Raw genomic sequence first — 17,036 nt, forward strand, 5'->3', positions numbered from 1 at the left:
AGAGAGCAAACCCATTCCCCCTCAGGCCCTTTTAAAAGGGCCCTAATCCCATCTATGTCCACCCTTATGACTTAAACACCTCCTAAAGGCCCCACCTCTTAATAACATCACGTTGGCCATTAGGTTTCAACACATGAATTTTGGGTGATACATTCAGACCACAGCAATCTGCATACACACACACACACACACACACACACCATTGCACATATCTGTAAATATACTAATTATAATTGAATTATATACTTCAAATTTAAATGAGTAAAAATTGTATGGTATGTGAATTATACCTCAATACAGCTTTTTTTTTTTTTAAGAGAGGACTGTATGAAAAAACTAGCCCATAAAGATACATGCACACTTATGTTTATTGCAGCACTACTTACAAAAGCAAAGACATGGAACCAACCCAAATGCCCATCAATGATAGACTGGATAAAGAAAATGTGGTACATATACACCATGGAATACTATGCAGCCACAAAAAGGAATGAGATCATGTCCTTTGCAGGGACATGGATGAAGCTGGAAGCCATCATCCTCAACAAACTAACACAGGAACAGAAAACCAAACACTGCATGTTCTCACTCATAAGTGGGAGCTAAACAATGAGAGCACATGGACACAGGGAGGGGAATAACACACACCAGGGCCTGTCAGGGAGGGGAGAGGGACTGAGGGGAGGGAAAACATCAGGACAAATAGTTAATGCTTGGGGGGCTTAAAATCTAGATGACAGGTTGATAGATGCAGCAAACCACCATGGTACATGTATACTTATAGCAAACCTGCACGTTCTACACATGTATCCCGGAACTAAAGAAAGAAAAAACTAGCCTAATGAAATAATCAGCACAAGAGGGGTTCTAGCTCCACCCCGACCCCCCAAAATTTGGAACCACTGTAGTCTAGCCATCTTCCTCTTAAAGTGTCATAATACATTGTGGCACACAAAATTTTCTGAAATGTTGTGCCATAAAGAAACCAACTTTATCTAATCCAAAGTTTCCTCACTTATTTGGCAATAAATTATTAGCTCCTGTAGTAAGTATCTAAAACCTTCAGGAAGCATTAAGTTGCCCAACATCACCACCAGCCTAGGAAGACTGTTAATGAAAGATGACAAAGGAATGGGTCCAAAGTCCCATGGAGCCCATCAATGCATTTACTGACCAACTAGGGCAGGCACAAATACAAACATTCAAAAATGTCTTTGCTATCCAAGGAAGAACTTTGGTAGTAGAATTTTTCAAAAGGTGGCATTAAGCAGAGGTGATCCACACAGTGAAGCCTTATACACAGAACAGACTCACAGTGCAAGCAAGACAAAAGCTGCTTTAATACCACCTACCCTGACAGGGAAATAATGGGACAACCCAACCCTACCTCCAAGGGTAGGGTCGGGCTAACGCTGACAGAAACAGGCAAGGGCCCCAGCCAGAAGCCCCACTGGGACATCTTTATTGCTTCTCTCTATGGCTTGGAGGCCTTCCAGGTTCCAGGCTGTGATGCTGAGACATGAAGGCACTGAGCAAGGACCTTGGAAGAAGTGGGGTGTTAGCATGCACAAGCTCAAAGCAGATACAATTCCTACATTCTTAAAAGAAGGCAGGTGGGGCTTTCAAATCTGCTCAAGATTCAAAAGGTTTCAAACCTTTCTAAAAGTGTTCTATCATCATAAACAAAAGAGAAACCACTAAATAAAATCCACAGGAATCCAAACAAATGTCAAAGCAGGACACTGTACAAATATTTGCCCCTGGAATAAAGTATGGACACATTTAAGAATGTCATTTACAACAATGTAGGGCTAATCACTAGAAAATTCTTGGTACAAAAATTCTTAGATTAAGTAATAGCATTATTAATAATAGTTCTTACCAGGTAAAGTGTCCTCTTCAGAGAATTTCTAGAGAAAAAGACACTAAAGTGAACACAGGGGGAAATGCATTAAGACCTTACTGCACAAAGTGTGGGCCACTGACCAACTGCAAGCCTAACACCTGGGAGCTGGTCAGAAACCCAAAACCTCAGGTCCCAACCAAGACCAGCTAAATTAGAAGCTGCATTTTATCATCAGCCCCAGGAGATTCCCATGCATATTAAAGTTTAAGTTGTGGTATTTTCAGACATTGTTAATATTTAACTTGTATCAGAACTGAAACGTGCCAGCTCCCTTTAAGAAAATAAATAAGCAAAATATATTAACATCACTATTTTATTGTTCAGTCGACACAGGCCATCCCTCTACTCACCCTCCCTTCCTACACAGATTTCATTATTTTCCATCTAAGTAAGGCAGGAACAGACGACGGAGACAGACTGGCTCCTCAAACACCTGTTGAGTGAATGACAGGCGGGGTCCCTTGTCAAAAGCCACCCAGAGCACTCCTTGCCATTCTCATCCCACTTGAGTGCTGAACAACTGCTCAGAATTACACAGCCATTGTTGGCAACGGCACATCACCAGTCTCAAGCCACCAGGACTACCTTGACAACACTCAGAAGCTGGCTCCCAGACACAGCACAGGAAAGGAAAAAAATTATTTGTAGGTGACTTACAGGTACCATTTACACATTTAGAATTTTCTTCCCTCACTAATATGAGATTTGAGCCTGAGGCATCTAGAGTTCAGCCCAGACTCTTCCAGGTGCCTTCAGGCAAGTCTCCACAGACCAGAAATGCCCCTGGAGAGATAGTCCTGGACCCCCTGACCGAGGAGGCAGAGAAAAAAAGGGAAGAAAGAAGCAAACGGGGCCAATAAATGCCTACTGGCCCCCCAATCCTAGTCACAGCTCAGCATTTTCTGGCCCCTTTAATTTAACCTCTGCCGGCCGTGAGAGGAACAAAGCCTATTCCACATGAAAACAGAAGAAATGTGTCTCCTGAACAAATCAGAATAAACCGTCATGGAAAGGGTTCCAGGGTTTGGGATGGGTTAGGACTTTGTGGATCATGCCCAGCCAGTGAATTCTGTGAAATATGAGAAAATACGGTCCATCACACCAGTTCTGCACGTGATGCATGGCCATGCCCACTACCAGATGTGCCAAGTTATTTGTTTAATCTGACAGAAGCAAAAGGCCCACATAAAGGCCTCTTTTGACATGTGCTCCCAGACCTCCTAGGGTCCACAGGGCTCATACTGCCTCAAGGCCTCCCCTCATTCTGCCCTTGACCCTTCAGACACTAACTTTCTAACTGAATCACCAGAAGCCCCAGTAGTTACAAGGCCCAGAACACCACATCAGTTCTCAAACTTTATACTTGTAAGGATCACCTGGCATGCTTTACAAAGACAAAGAATTCCAGGTCCCAAGCCCAGAAAGTCAGTTTCATAGCTCAGAGCTGAGGCCTGGGGATATGCACCGAGAGGCAGTCGGCTCTGATGTAGGTGGTTCAGAGGTCACACCTTAAAAACCCTGGTCTCTCCTATACATTCTTCCTCCTGAGAATTATCAGAATGCAGCGTCCCAAGTCTGAAAGAAAGGTAAAACCATTCTAGTCCAAGCGAGTTTCCTAAGACACTCTTACTAAGTCACAAGTACATACTCCAAGAAGCTGCCTGGTTTTTGTGGGAACACAAGTGTCAGTGAATTTAGGCTGTGGCCTAAATATGCAAATTTTGGAGCCTAACCTCCAAAATTCGAAAGATGCAGTGTTCTCTGGAAGTTTGGAAGCCTAGTTCTGGGGTGGTAATTACATGATGGCTGGAGGAGCAACTGGTGATGGAAATCCTTAGGAGACACTAAAAATAACTCACATTTTAATCGACCAATCTGGAACTTCTCTCACCCCTTCATGCCAATCGTGCAATTACCATAACTCCATTCACCGTGTTCCTCAGCAGTTAGTATGCACCATTCTCTGTCCTACAAGATAGTAACTATTATCCCTGATTCACAGGTCCAGGTACAAGGGCAGGTAGCACAAGACGGGGAGGGGACTGAACCACACTGCACTCACACCCCACCCTACAATTAAAAACCGTCCTTCAGCGCGTGGCTGCCGAGCACCTCAAACTGAAACAAGTGTTCTTTACCACCTTTCTCTGGAGTGACAGAGAGAAAGAAAATCCCAGTAAGCCCTTCTGGCTCTGCCCACCACCTCCCCTGTTCCCACCCAGGCCAAAGGGGGAATGCGTGGGCCCTGCTCCCACCCCCGATGCCGACATCAAAGGAGCAGAGACACGCAGGAGACTCCAGGCAGCACCCGAGGCCCTGGCCGCCAGCACGTCATAATCCCTGCAGTCGCTGCCTTTCAGACTTAAAAAGAACAATGAGGAAAGACACCCACGCTTCCCCTCACTGGGCTAGGAAGGAGAGCTTTGCGGGTTTAGACTGCAGTCTCCCCCGCCCATAGCCACCTGTGTGCCGGCTCCGCAGACGAGGTCCCCCCAGCACCCTGGCAGGGACTGTACCATCAACAGACAAATGGCAGCCGACCAAGGAGGCGACTGGCGTGTGGAACAGGTGATCCGATTGTTTTTCTAAAGAGCAAGGGCTAGGACGTCCTACGTGTTCGTATGCACAATTTTTTGAACTCCATCAAGAACACGAACCCCATGCCCACATCTTCACTGCTCAATTCGCATTGTCTGATATGCACCTTCCAGGGAGAAGGAGGTTTTCATGGAGAAAGAGGCAACGTTGACTATATGTGTTTACCCAAGGCTTTTATACCGGACTATATGCCATCCAGGTTTAAGAGAAGTCCAGGCAGGCTCTAGCATTATGTTTTTCACAGAAAAAGCCGGTGCAGTAGCCCGGATGCCCAGATCCACTCATTTCCCAAACCGGTTCCCACACCCGCTGCCCGCCGCCTGGCGAGGAAGGAGCGGGCGAGGTTCGCTTGAATCGTCGTCACGGGTTTCCGTGGGTACAGTTATTACTCGTTACATAATATTAAACAATTAAGATTAAAAATGGTTACATAATACTGTCCTATGGCTGGCGGAAACGAAGCTCGGGATCTCGGACTGCAGCGAGCCCGCGGCAGGCGGGCAGGGGGCCGCGCGGCAAGACCTCCCCGCCTCCCTCCCGGGCCCTGCCCGCCGCGGCCGGGGCCTCTGCAGCCTGCGCAGGCCGATCCGCCCGCCGCCCCGGCTTGTGCCCACCGCCCACCGCCCACAGCCCAGCGCCCGCGGCGGAGCCCACCTGAGTACCTGGAGAGCGGGCGGCAGCACTGGCCGCACGGGGTCGCTGCGTGCGCGCCGCCGGCCCGGGTAGGGCTTCGGGGCCCAGCCCCCGCAGTGCCCGGCGCGTGGACAGCGCTCCGCATGGACAGCGCTCGGAGCCGGGCCGGGCTGGTCCTCCACGGCTCCGCCCCGGCCAGGGGCCTGCGGCGCAGAAAACCGACCCGGGGCCTCGGGGCCACCGCGCGCCAGGCGAACGCGCTAGCACGAAAAGCGGGCCAACGCCGCCTCTGGGGACGCCATCCGGGCGAGGGTGGGATGCCGCGCCACCGCCCGAGCGTGCCCGGGGGCTCCCAGCGCCATCACCGCGCAGGTGCCCGGAGGCCCCTCCGCGGAGCCGGCTGCCGCCCGGCGGCAATACTCAGCCTCCGAGGGACCGGGCGCTCCTGAGGAGCGGGAGGACGACGGAGCAGCGCCCGGTCCTGGAGCACAACAGGAATCCCAGGACCAAACCCATGTGACGCGGCCACGCCCCAACGCCCGGCGGGGGCCCTCTGCTGCCCAATCGCCGGATCCCTGGTTCTCATGGCAACCCTGAAGAACCCCTTGTTCCCTCCACTGCCTCCTCTCCTCCCCCACAGCCCCCCCGCCTGATGGGCAAGGACGCGCACACTGGCCACTGACGATGCCGAAAGCCCTCCATGTCTACCCGCTACGCCGCATTCGCAGACAGGCGGGGGACATCGCGGCCGCGGCAAGCTAGAGATGCCGCCTGCTCGAGCAACCTTCCACCTGCAGGGCCGGCCAGTTCTACTCTTCCAGGATCACTGTCGTCTCACCCTTCTCCCCAAAATGTCAGAGCAAGAACCAGGAAGGGAGAGGCTCTTTCTGGAAGCCACAGGCATAACGTTACTGAACAACGAGGACAAAGTAGGGTCCCATTTAAACTGAGAGTCAGCGAGGGAAAGAACAGATCCTATACATACCAAGCATCTGCTATGTGCTAGTCACTTCACACACACACACACCCCACACACACCTCACACACACACCCACACACCACACACATCCCACCCACCCATTCACATACATACATACACACCACACACATACATACACATCACACACACATACACCACACACCCCCACATACCACACACACACATCACACATACTCCCCCACCCCCGCACACACATACACCACAGACATACACACGAGCCTGCAATGATGGAAGCAAAACAGAACGTTTGGAGATATTCACTGCCGTTTACAAGGCCACAGTAAGCAGTAAGCAGATTTTCTACTCCCCTCTAGCAGAGAACATGGTAGGAAAAGCTAGACATTGTAGACAGCAGTAAGAACGTAACAGTCAACAGTGGACAATGGATTCTGAAACTGAGATCCTATACTGCATTCACACATGTTAAGGGGCAGGGCGCTGGGAAAACCCCATCTCAGTCTGGGGTTCAAAGAGTGGAAAAGCTACCCTAGTCCAATGCTCGGAGGCCAGGTCAGGCCCCTGAAGGTCACTGGAGGAGGAGGCTGGAAAAAGTGCAGATATGCACTCCAAAAGGAGAGGTTCCATGGTGGTCATGACCACAAAATTCCAATATGTTTAAGTCGATCAAACAAAAGCAGAGTTAAGGCTGGTTCTGAGAGCAGCCAAGAGCAGTTTTCAACACAACACAAAGGGTAACACAAGGCTTTCTTTTCTCACAGTCCGGGCTGACCACATATGGCCTGGCTACTGCAAGAAACATTGAAGGTGTTAGCGCTTTTGACTCTAACTGTGCACCCCTCAGAGAAGATGTCACAGAGTGAACATCGCGAGGCACAGAATGGGAAATGGAAGCACAGAATCAAACCCTGAGATTCGGGGAGAAACCAAAGTGTGGAGAAATTATGTAACTCATCCAAAGTCCAGAGCAGGTTACTGACTGGGAGAACTTGGCGTTCCTTCCAGACTCCAGATATGAGACTTTTCTGCGGTCTGACACAGTGGCTTCATCCACCTCTGCAGTCAACCCTACAAAGGTGGCTCGAGTGTTCCTCTGCCTCCCTGCCCAGCAGCTCCCAGCCTGGATGGTGAACTCCTTTGCCTGAACATCCCACGCACCCTGCCGTCTCCTGGGCTAGAACAACAGGTTGTGCAGGACTGAGGGCTTCCCTGCCACACTCCCCTCTATTACAAAATGCCAGAGGTCCCAGTTCGAAGCAGCTGTTCCTGGATGTGGGAAGAGCAAGAGAGAAATGATCTAATGATGGACAAGGAATCTTGAAAAGCCAGACCTTCACTGAATGGCTGACAGGACACACATTTTGCTTTACTAGAACAAGAACAGAATCTTTGAAAAGGTATAAAAGCCAGTGGTCAAGAAGTAACTGACAGCAAAGGCAAAAGAGATGAAGGCTAAGCTGGAAAGTGGAGATGAAGCCTGATGATATACTCAGTGGAAGTCCAGAAAGTCTCAGGAATGAGAACTACCATTCACCTCTGGAAATGGGAAACATAGAGTCCAAAACAAGAAGATTAATTGGAAGTGTCAGGAATAGCTGGGCCCCATTTCATCCCGGGTCCTCTCCCCAGCTCCATCAGCTAGGTGACTTCTTTTCTGGAAGCAGGGACACAGGTCTCTGGACCAGGGTCAGCAGACACAGCCATGCCTTTAGTCCCAGAAAGATTTGGTGGATCACATGCTAGCTGCCATATGAATCCCACCACCATCCCCAGCAGCTCCTGGAGCAGCACCTCCAACAGAACTGAAAGAGGCTCCTGCAGAGCTGAGAAGAGACCCAAAAGCATGAGCCCCACAACAAGCAACCAGGCGTCCATCCACAGAGGCCACAGTTAAGTGCTCACTCACACAGGGCTCCTGTCAGCTTCTGAGCAATGTCCTTTTGAAAGTGGGAAGACAAAAAAGGGCCCCAGACAGCTAAGCGAAGCCTCTAAGGTGAAAGATGTGGCCAAATTGCATGGGACAAACACTTCCTATGCCTCACCTCCCTGGGCCCTGTCCACGGCTCTATTGAGCCGCATCTGATGGGACCCCTATGTCCTGCAGCACAGCCTCCTCCTACCAGGGCTCTGAAGAACCTGTACACCCAGCACCTGCAGGGATGTAGCCCAGATGCAACCCTGGCCCATGATGATGGGCACTGACAGGAGATACATCCTCCACCCCAACCCCTTCCCAGCACTGTCTGGAGGACTGGGAGCTCGTGACACAAGTCAGCCCCACATGTGGAACCATTGGCTTCACTCAATTCTAGGCACTGCCCACCGCGGGCACCCCGCCTCACCCTGCACCCAGGTTCCCTCCTTCCAGTCTCCCTCCACCAGGCTGGCACACCCTCCTACAATAGAAGCACACAAGGCTTTGCCATAGGCTCTGCTTTCCAGGTAAGCTGGACACAAACAAACAGAAAAATTAAAAGTAAATCATTTACAAATGGGAGAGAAGAAACGATACACAAAAAGTTTTTAAAAATTAATATCTACAAATGAGATAGACGTATCTATGAAATAAGAATATTATGCCATTAAAAAAAGAATACTCACTTTGAATGTCAATAATGTGTCAATAGTCAACTGTAACAAATGTACAGGATTCCCAGTAGTGGGAGAGGCTGTGCGTGTGTGGGGCAGAGGGTATGTAGGAAGTCTCTGGACTTTCCATTCAGTTTTGCTGTAAACCTAAAACTGCTCTAAAGTCTGTTTTTTAAAAAGAATATAAATATATATATATAGAGAGAGAGAGATCCTAAGAAATTCAAAATGAAAATAGAAACAAAATCCAACAGAAAAGTTAAAAGGTCAAATTGAGGACATATCCCAAAACCTAAAAACAACACAACAGACACAGACTATTAGATAAAAAATACAGAGAACCAATCCAGGTGGCTAAAAACCAAATAACTGCCATCCTAGAAAGAGAGAAGAGGAAAATGGAAGAAAAGAAATGAAAGGATTAATTCAAAAACATGTCCAAGACCAGAAAGATCTGAGATTCCAGCTTCAATGGGCCCTCAACATACCCCACACACAAAGTGGAGACCCAACAAGACTCATCTTCAAGGAACTTCGGAACAAAGGCACAGAGAATATCCTACAAGTGTCCAGACATGACAAAACAAAACAAAAAACAAACCAAAAAACCACTCTGGTACTCTTTCATACACAGAATCAAGAATCAGAAGAGCTTCTTTCTCAACCCCATTCTGCCTAAAGGCAATGGAAGCCTCTAAATGTTTTAGGGAAAACTATCTTTAATTTAGAAATCCATATTCAGACAAACCGTAAACTGTGAGAGTAGAAGATGGACATTTTCCCAGACACGCAAGGTCTCAAAAAGTTGACATCTTGTGCACCACTTTTTGGAAGCTTCTATAGAAAGTACTCCATCAAATTTTGGAAATAAACCAAGAAGAAAAGTCATGAGATCCAAGAGAAAGGCAAAGGGGCATTCCTGGGACAATGGAGAAGAAAGACTCCAAGACAACAGCTGTGCAGGGAGCCTCAGAGCAACCCAGCCTGCTGCAAGCAGAAAGGCACACGAGGAACTGCTTCCAAAGATAAAACTGCAGATCACCTTAGGCCTTGGAAAGGAGATTCACACAACTCTGTAAGTTTGGAGGGGAGATGATAAGTACATTTTAAAAACTAGGCAAAAACAACTCCAGGAGAAAACAAAATGTCCTAGGAGAAAATCACAGTTATCACAGTATACTACATGGCTCAGCTATAAGCAGCATTAGGGGACCATCCCAACACTGCATACTGATGGAGCCGAATGGACCAGAAGAGACGATGGGGAGACAAGAGTGAGTGTAGGGTGGGGATGGGGCAAAGGGCATCACCCTCACCTTCCATGGAGTTTGAAATCAAGAATCACATGAAAAATGGGGAGGAGGAGGAGGAGGAGGAGGAGTAGGAGGAGTAGTAGTAGTAGTAGTAGTAGTAGTAGTAGTTGGGGGGAGGAGGACAGGAATCGCAATCTATTGTCTAGACCTCTTCAGAAGTATGTTAGTACGTACAGAAAAAAATCTGCTGATAAGTTACTTCTGGGGAATTATTTCATCTTTAACCTATGTCTACATATCACTCTGATTTTAAAAATCCAAACTAAATTTTAAAATAGTTTGCTCTGGGTGTTGAGGAATTAGGAAACCAGGTGACCCTTCAGATGAAGAGAACAGAAACACTGTGTGATATGGACAGGCAAGGACAGCACGGGGACAGTGCCCTGGGCAGGGACGGTGGGTCAGGACAGGGACAGCCTGTGTCCACTCACTGCCCTGCAGGCCTAGGTGGGGAGAAGGCCGGGGAGACCTGTGATGGAGAGATGAGGCGACAATGACACTAGGAAGCCCTCCTGCCTTATCCCTCCTGCGTCGCTCCATCACCTCACTAGGATCGCAGGCCAAGACACTCAATGTTCTCCTCTCTGGAGGGGATTCTGTGAGATGCACGTGATTTTCTTCAGAAGAGGGAGTGCAGTACCCTAGAACAGACACCTGGAAGCTCAGGTAACACCCCTGCAGCCTGTCCTGGGCCAGGGTGGTGTGGCCAGGGTGAAAAGATGGACGGGGGAGGTGCCCTCTGGCTTAAATCAGCCCATACGGGACAATTATAGGGCACTGAACATGACCCAGCCAGCTCAACTTCCCACAGGATGTGAAGACCATCTAGGAACAGTGATCTCAAGCAGGGCCCCAGGCTCAGCACCAGGCACTGTCCCTGGGCAGGAAGCTGTGGTACAAACTTCCGAATTTAAAAGTTACTCAATTCATGGTAGCTTCTCAAAGCAGGGAATCCAAAAATTATTACTATGAGATATGTGGTACTAAAGGGAACTCTTCACTTACAAAAGGCTGGAAGCCACTGCCTAAATACTCCCAGGGATGAAAGTTAAAAATCAAATAAGTAAACTAAAGGCCCTACACATCAGAGAAGTGGGGACCTGCCATCTCAGTGGGGCCCAGGTAGCTTGCAGTGAGCAGCCTTGGAGGTTCCTGACCCTCGACTCCCATGTGAAAGGACAAGAGAAGGTAGAAAGCGGGTCTTCAGCTATCCCTCATGGTCCTCTATTGCTCAGACGTCCCCTTGGAGCTCCCAGAGTGAGACCCCTGACAGCTCACAGACAGGACCAGACAGAGAGCAGTCCCCAACGCAGTGCCACCTGCACTGACCCAGCACATGAGGATCCCAGCTCCCAACCCCACATTAGCTCTAGTGACCTTAATGACACAATGATGAGGACCAACACACGCCAAAGTGCCAAGTACTTTGGGAAACCCATGTTAATAGGCAAGACTGCCACTGTTCATGCCCAGTTCCATTTACCTAATACAAAACCTTTCAAGAACTTCAGGGAGAAGCAGGACTGCCCACTAGCACAGCCCTGGATAGAGCTCGGAGCCACATCCCAGGGGCACATCAGCCTGACCAGGATAAGCGGTCCACAGTCATTTCAGTCCCAGCTAGGATAAGTGCCTCTGTAAGAGTCCAGACACCAACCGTGGGGGCCTGAAGACAAATGCCACAGGCTCCACAGGCCTGGAGACCAGAGATCTGTCTCCACACCCAATGCTGCTGCCCATCAGAGCTTATGCACTGCAGGGGTCTTCACAACTTCTGCTCCTGGTTGAAGGAAACCAATTTTTGACACCTGCTATTCACTATTATCTGGTTCAAATGGTTTGCAGCCAAGTGAAGTCTGCAGTACACCAGCTATCTTTGCTCTTAGAATTCTACCTGTGAGGAGTTCAAACTGTCACGCTAAACACAGTCAACAAAAGGATTCTTCTGAGCACTGACTGTGGCTCAAAGAACATTCAGATAAATTCAAACAAGATTTTGTGCAACTAGCATGTACAAAGCACTGGAAGACAAAAATACAAAAGCCAAGTCCCCTTTCTAACCAACCTTATAAATTAATAGCAAGCAGGATATCAAGTCCACAAACTGCTCTAAGACAAGGCTGACGGCAAAGTGCCTACAGACATCGCCACAAAGACTGCATGAGCTCTGCATCGTGCCAATCACACACATCACACCTCGTGCTACCTTCCCAACAAGCCGTGGGGATAAACACGCCTATGGCTTCCATTTTAACAGATCAAGTTGGTTCACTTGTTCAGCCTGGCCAAACTAGTAAGTAGTACAACCAGGAGTCAACTGAGGCAGTGTGCCTGCTGCCCTGGTCAAACAGAGCAGAAAAGAAACGATATGGTGGGAGGGGTTATTCCTCCCCAGCGCCCATTCTCAGGCTTGACGTTAACAACAAAAAGTCCACTCTGTTGCTGGGTCCAGCCCAAATAATAAGCCCCTCAAATTAGGGATCTGAAAAGACTAGAAGAATCTCCCCAGAAATCCATATGTAAAGTAGATGGTTCAAAAATATGAATATTCTAATACAGGGGAAAAGAAAAAATCTCCTTAGAGTCACTATATCCTAAAAGCAAAAAAATCAGAACCACTCATTTCTACCTCTGAGATTATTTTTGATAACCCCAGGAAATGGCTTCTTCTGTTGCCATCTCAAAGGACAATCACACCATTTTTCAATCCATTATTAAAGAAGAGCCATCAGCCTGCCTTTCCACGAGTAAGCGGGTAGTTTTAAGCTTTGACTGCTTTTATCTCCCTGCAGTTAGCAGGCCCTGTGATCACCAGGAGCATGGACAAAAGCCTCCGGAAGACAAAAGTGCAGGAACGCTCATTTCTCAGAGATCAGTTCAGAAGTGGTCCAGGTTGGGGGTGGGAGTCTGATGCAAAGGTGTCCCAGCCAAGAGGAACAAGGAGTGAAAACAGATACAGCTCCCTAAAAGTGTGCAGCTAAAATATTCACACAAATTAAATACCAGCCAGGGGCTGAATGGATCAGACCAGTTATACCCCTAATAGTATGCAAACTCTGAAAGTGATCCCTAGAACTCCAAAGTACCTGTCTGCCAAGTCTCACCCACCAAGTAGTTGGACGACCTTAATTTCTTCCATAATCTCCCACACTTCTGTACTTCTACAGTTATATAAAAAATAAAATAGCACAGGTTAAAAGAAAAGTCTCCACTACCAGGAAAAAAAAAAAGTTTATTTAAACTTTGAAGGACTGATTACTTAAATGAAAGACAAGGCAAATATGTTCTCCTCACAAGCCATACAATGCCACGTTGGTTTAATAAACTGAGAAACAGACGCGGGGATTACGGAGCAAACGTGCAAAGGCACAGGCTTCCCCTCCAGGGAGCAGGACCAAAATCCCCTGCATTTAGCTCTGAGCTCTGACAGGCTGGCAACCTAACCCTAGATACAAGCTCAAATACATTCTACGATCCCGTAGGTTTCTCTTCCCCTTGCAGTTAAGAGTTGGACAGAATTCCAAGGAAATAGGTTCCATTCCTTAAATTATGCCACCTTTAAAGCATTCGGTTTTACCAGATAAACCAATCAAGAATTTCTACAGCTCTAAGATGAAGCTGAAGGCACAATAGATGACTGTGTTCAAGCTGGAGTTTGATTTCTACACATAATATAGCCTGTACCCGGAGAGATCACCAAAATCAAGTTCTGAGCTAACTCTTCGAGTCTGACTCTGCTCTCTTCTCCTACTGGAGGCTGAGTAGACACAGACATAGCTCTTTAAACTGGGTCAGGGCTGCCCTTGGTCCCAGTCCTGGTGGCCATCACCATACAAAGCTCTGGACAAGTAGCTGGCATGAACCTGCCCAGTTCTGGGTTCCTGATCCACAAATGAAAAGCATTTTGAGTGGGCCAACGCTGCCCCAAAAGTGACCAAACAGATAATATGCAATAGATGACTTTAGGGGTACACAGCTTTTCTATTTTAATTACAGTAAACACAACTACCACATCAAAACTCATGACTTCATGGATATCAAAATTCCTTCCCAAAATAAATGTGTATTTAAATGTAAAAAGTGAGTGAACTAAAAGGAAATATCTAGAATGCTCTGGTAACATGGCATTAACCTTGAAGGCTGGGAGCCCCCAGACCAGGCAATCATCACTCTCCGAGTGTGTGACTGGCAGGCTATACATACCTGACCCACGCCATTTCCCTTTCAGAAGTGGATGTACTTTTGCAAATAAAACACAAGACTAAAATGATCCAAAGCTTAGGTTCTAGTGACAGCTTTGTCACTTGCTGACAGTATGACCTCGGGCATGCCAATTAACCTCCTGAGCCTTGGTTTTCAGACCTGTAAAATGGGGATCAGGAGGTTGTAGAGGGGATTAAAAGCAACAAGGCTTTTGAAAGTGCCTTGTAAACTGTGAAATGCTACAGAAGTATCAGTCGCTACACTTCTCAGTTACAGGAGCAATGCCTGCTGGGCGTGTAACTCTGTCCTCAAATTCCCTCCCTGTAATCTGGGGATTGGCCTGTGTTGCCCTTCTCTTTCAAGTGCTCCCAGTAAAACTCAAATATTACATGTAGTGATCCTAGAGTTTTGATTTTTAAGAGAAAAACCTAGACATCTAGAATCATTCCTGGAAACATAGTTGGTTTTCAGTGCTTTTACTTAAAATACTCTCCTAAAAGACACTTCACCGCTGTCACAGCCAGAAGTCCCACTGCTGTAGAAACTCTTCATTCTAACTCTTTCCTCCTGGAAAGAGAGGAACTCGGGGTCAGCTCGTTAAAATATTGCCAGCATTGTGTTGTAAACCCTAGTCAACTCCGGTTGCTGCGCTAACAACATGTGTTCTTGGTAAAACTGCTTGAAACTTTAAATAGACCACCATTTCTGAAACTCGGGGGCTCCAAACGGCTGAATCAGCATTTTCAGAAACAAAGTGTTCTAGGCCTGGCCTTTTAAACAGCAGCAACGAGCAAGTTGTGCAATAACGCATATTTACTCACGAGCTCCCCTTGTTTTGGTCTTTCCCCCCTCCCCCCCATCTCTTGAATGAAACTGGGCACCAAGTTTGCAAGAAAATATTCTTTCAAACGCATTGTAAAGATCCAGGACCCTGTAAAAATCACCTGTGGCTCTCTTACGTTACCCAACGTTTCGGTGAAAGCAAACCATAAAAAGTTCGCGTTTCTTCCAATCCCAAGAAAAGACGCACACAATAAAAAGTAAAGGATACCCTAATTTCCATAACGCACATGCTCCAGGGCAGTCGTCAGGCAGGCGTTTGGAGAGGCAATCAGCAAAGGCGAAGAGTTGCATCAGAAATTTCCTTCTGCAAACGGTACCGCTCTTATCACATTTCCACGGCTGGCGGGCGGCTAATCCGCGAGCCCTCAACTTGGTGTTAGGCCCCAGCGGCGGCTAACGGGTCACCAACAGAACCAAAAAAAAGGTCCTCCGTACGAGGCTGGGCCGGCTCGGGATTTGGGAGTGTCTGGCACCACTGTCCCGGACGCCCGGGCGCGCGCGCCGCGGCCCCGCCGCGCAGTCGGAGCACCCGGGGCTGCAGGGACGCCTGGGCGCCCACCCTCCCAGGCGGCGGCCCCCAGGAGCGCGGCCTTGACCGCAGCCCCCGCCACAGCCCGCGAGCCGCCGGCGTCTGACAAGATGGTTCAAGAATGCACCGCTTGGACTCCACACCTCCCCCCAGGGGTCGGGAACGCAGCGCGGAGAGCCCGGCGGGGCGCCCGGCTGCCTCCGCCTCCGCCGCGCGCCCGCAGCCCCAGTCCCGCCTCCGAGCACCGCCCGCTGCGGGCCCGGGGCGCCGGAGCCCCCGGCCCGGAGGCGACGCCCTTCCGCCCGCCGCGCCTCCGCGGGGCCCGGCGTCCCCGGCCGCGGCCGCCCAGCGCTCAGACAATGACGGCGCGGGGACCCGCCTGGCCGTCCCGGGCCCCGCGGGGACGCCAACCACAAAGTAACTTGCCGCCGCGCTCCCCGCCCAACTCCGTACCTGCCGCGCGCGGCTCCCCGCCGCCTCCGCGTGGCTGCGGGCGACACTCGGCGTGGCCGGCGGCGGGCGCGGGTCCCCGCGGGGCGAGGCCGGCGCGCGAGACTGTCCCGGGCGCCCCGCGCCGCCGGCGCTGCCGCCACCCAGGGGCTGCGCGGAAACTTTAGGCTCCACCGGGTCTCCGAGCGCCGAGCCCGCCCGGCCGCAGCTCGCTTCCCTCTCTGCCTCCTCCCGGCCTCCCCACCCCCTCGATGGGCTTTAAACTCGCCCGGCCCCGCCCGCCCTCCCCGCCTCTGCCGCCGCCGCCGCCTCCGCCTCCGCCTCCTCCCCCGGCTACTTTTCCTGCTCCTCCTCCCGCCGCCGCCGCCCGGACCGCTCGGCGGCCGCCAGCGCGGGAGGAGCCGGGGCCTGGGCGCAGGGCGTGGCGCGGGGGCGCGGGCCGCGGGCCGGACGGCCGGGGGGCCAGAAGCTCTCGGAGGTTCCTGCCCCGGGCTGCTGAGCGGGTTCCCCCCTCCTGCTGTCCTCGGGACTCGGGCGCGGGACCACGACCGCTGCGGCTCAGGAGTCTTCGCCAGTGAAAGGACAAATTGGACCTGTCCCGAAAGACAATTTATAAGCGAACTGTTTGAAACGCACAAAGTATTAACTGCGCAGTCCAGATCCTTTATCCTGGGCGCAGCAGGACGGGACGGAAGAGCTGGGGCTGCCCCGTACTCTGTCGTGGGCTGAAGGCACCCGGCCTGGGAAAAGGAAACCTGGGTTTGCTCACAGCCAGCCAGGTCTGGGGCCTCACCTCTTTGAGCCTCAGTTTGCCCCATCTGCGTATGAGTATCGGAGTGCGGGTGGAGTGAGAGGCCCTTCATTTTTTCTTAATGCTGCCAAGCCTGGTGTCCTTATCTTTACAATGGGCTAATAACGCCCGCCTGAGGGTTGGTGTCCTGGGGATTAAATGAGGTCATACTGGGAACATAAAGTGACTGCGAAAGACTCCCCTACCCCCCAATTGACGGAAGC

At 50.1% G+C, this 17,036-nt stretch overlaps 1 protein-coding gene across 18 annotated transcripts in view; it reads right to left on the reverse strand.

Annotated features, from left to right (window-relative positions):
* GRB10 (growth factor receptor bound protein 10) overlaps positions 1-15,672 on the reverse strand; it is a 203,055-nt gene extending 187,383 nt beyond the window's left edge. For 9 of the 18 annotated variants that reach the window (XM_034964099.3, XM_034964094.3, XM_055115954.2 and 6 more), the window contains exon 1: positions 5,167-12,918. The gene's annotated coding sequence lies outside the window, so the exon portion shown is untranslated. Of the gene's footprint in view, positions 1-1,882; positions 1,926-2,256; positions 2,340-3,765; positions 4,237-5,158; positions 12,919-15,270 lie in introns of those variants that run through there. The other 9 variants (XM_055115945.1, XM_055115948.1, XM_055115947.1 and 6 more) reach the window with 9 other exon arrangements.
* Between the last annotated feature and the right edge of the window lie 1,364 nt (positions 15,673-17,036).

Source organism: Pan paniscus, chromosome 6 (genome assembly GCF_029289425.2).
Source record: "Pan paniscus chromosome 6, NHGRI_mPanPan1-v2.0_pri, whole genome shotgun sequence".
NCBI classification, from domain to species: Eukaryota; Metazoa; Chordata; class Mammalia; order Primates; family Hominidae; genus Pan; species Pan paniscus.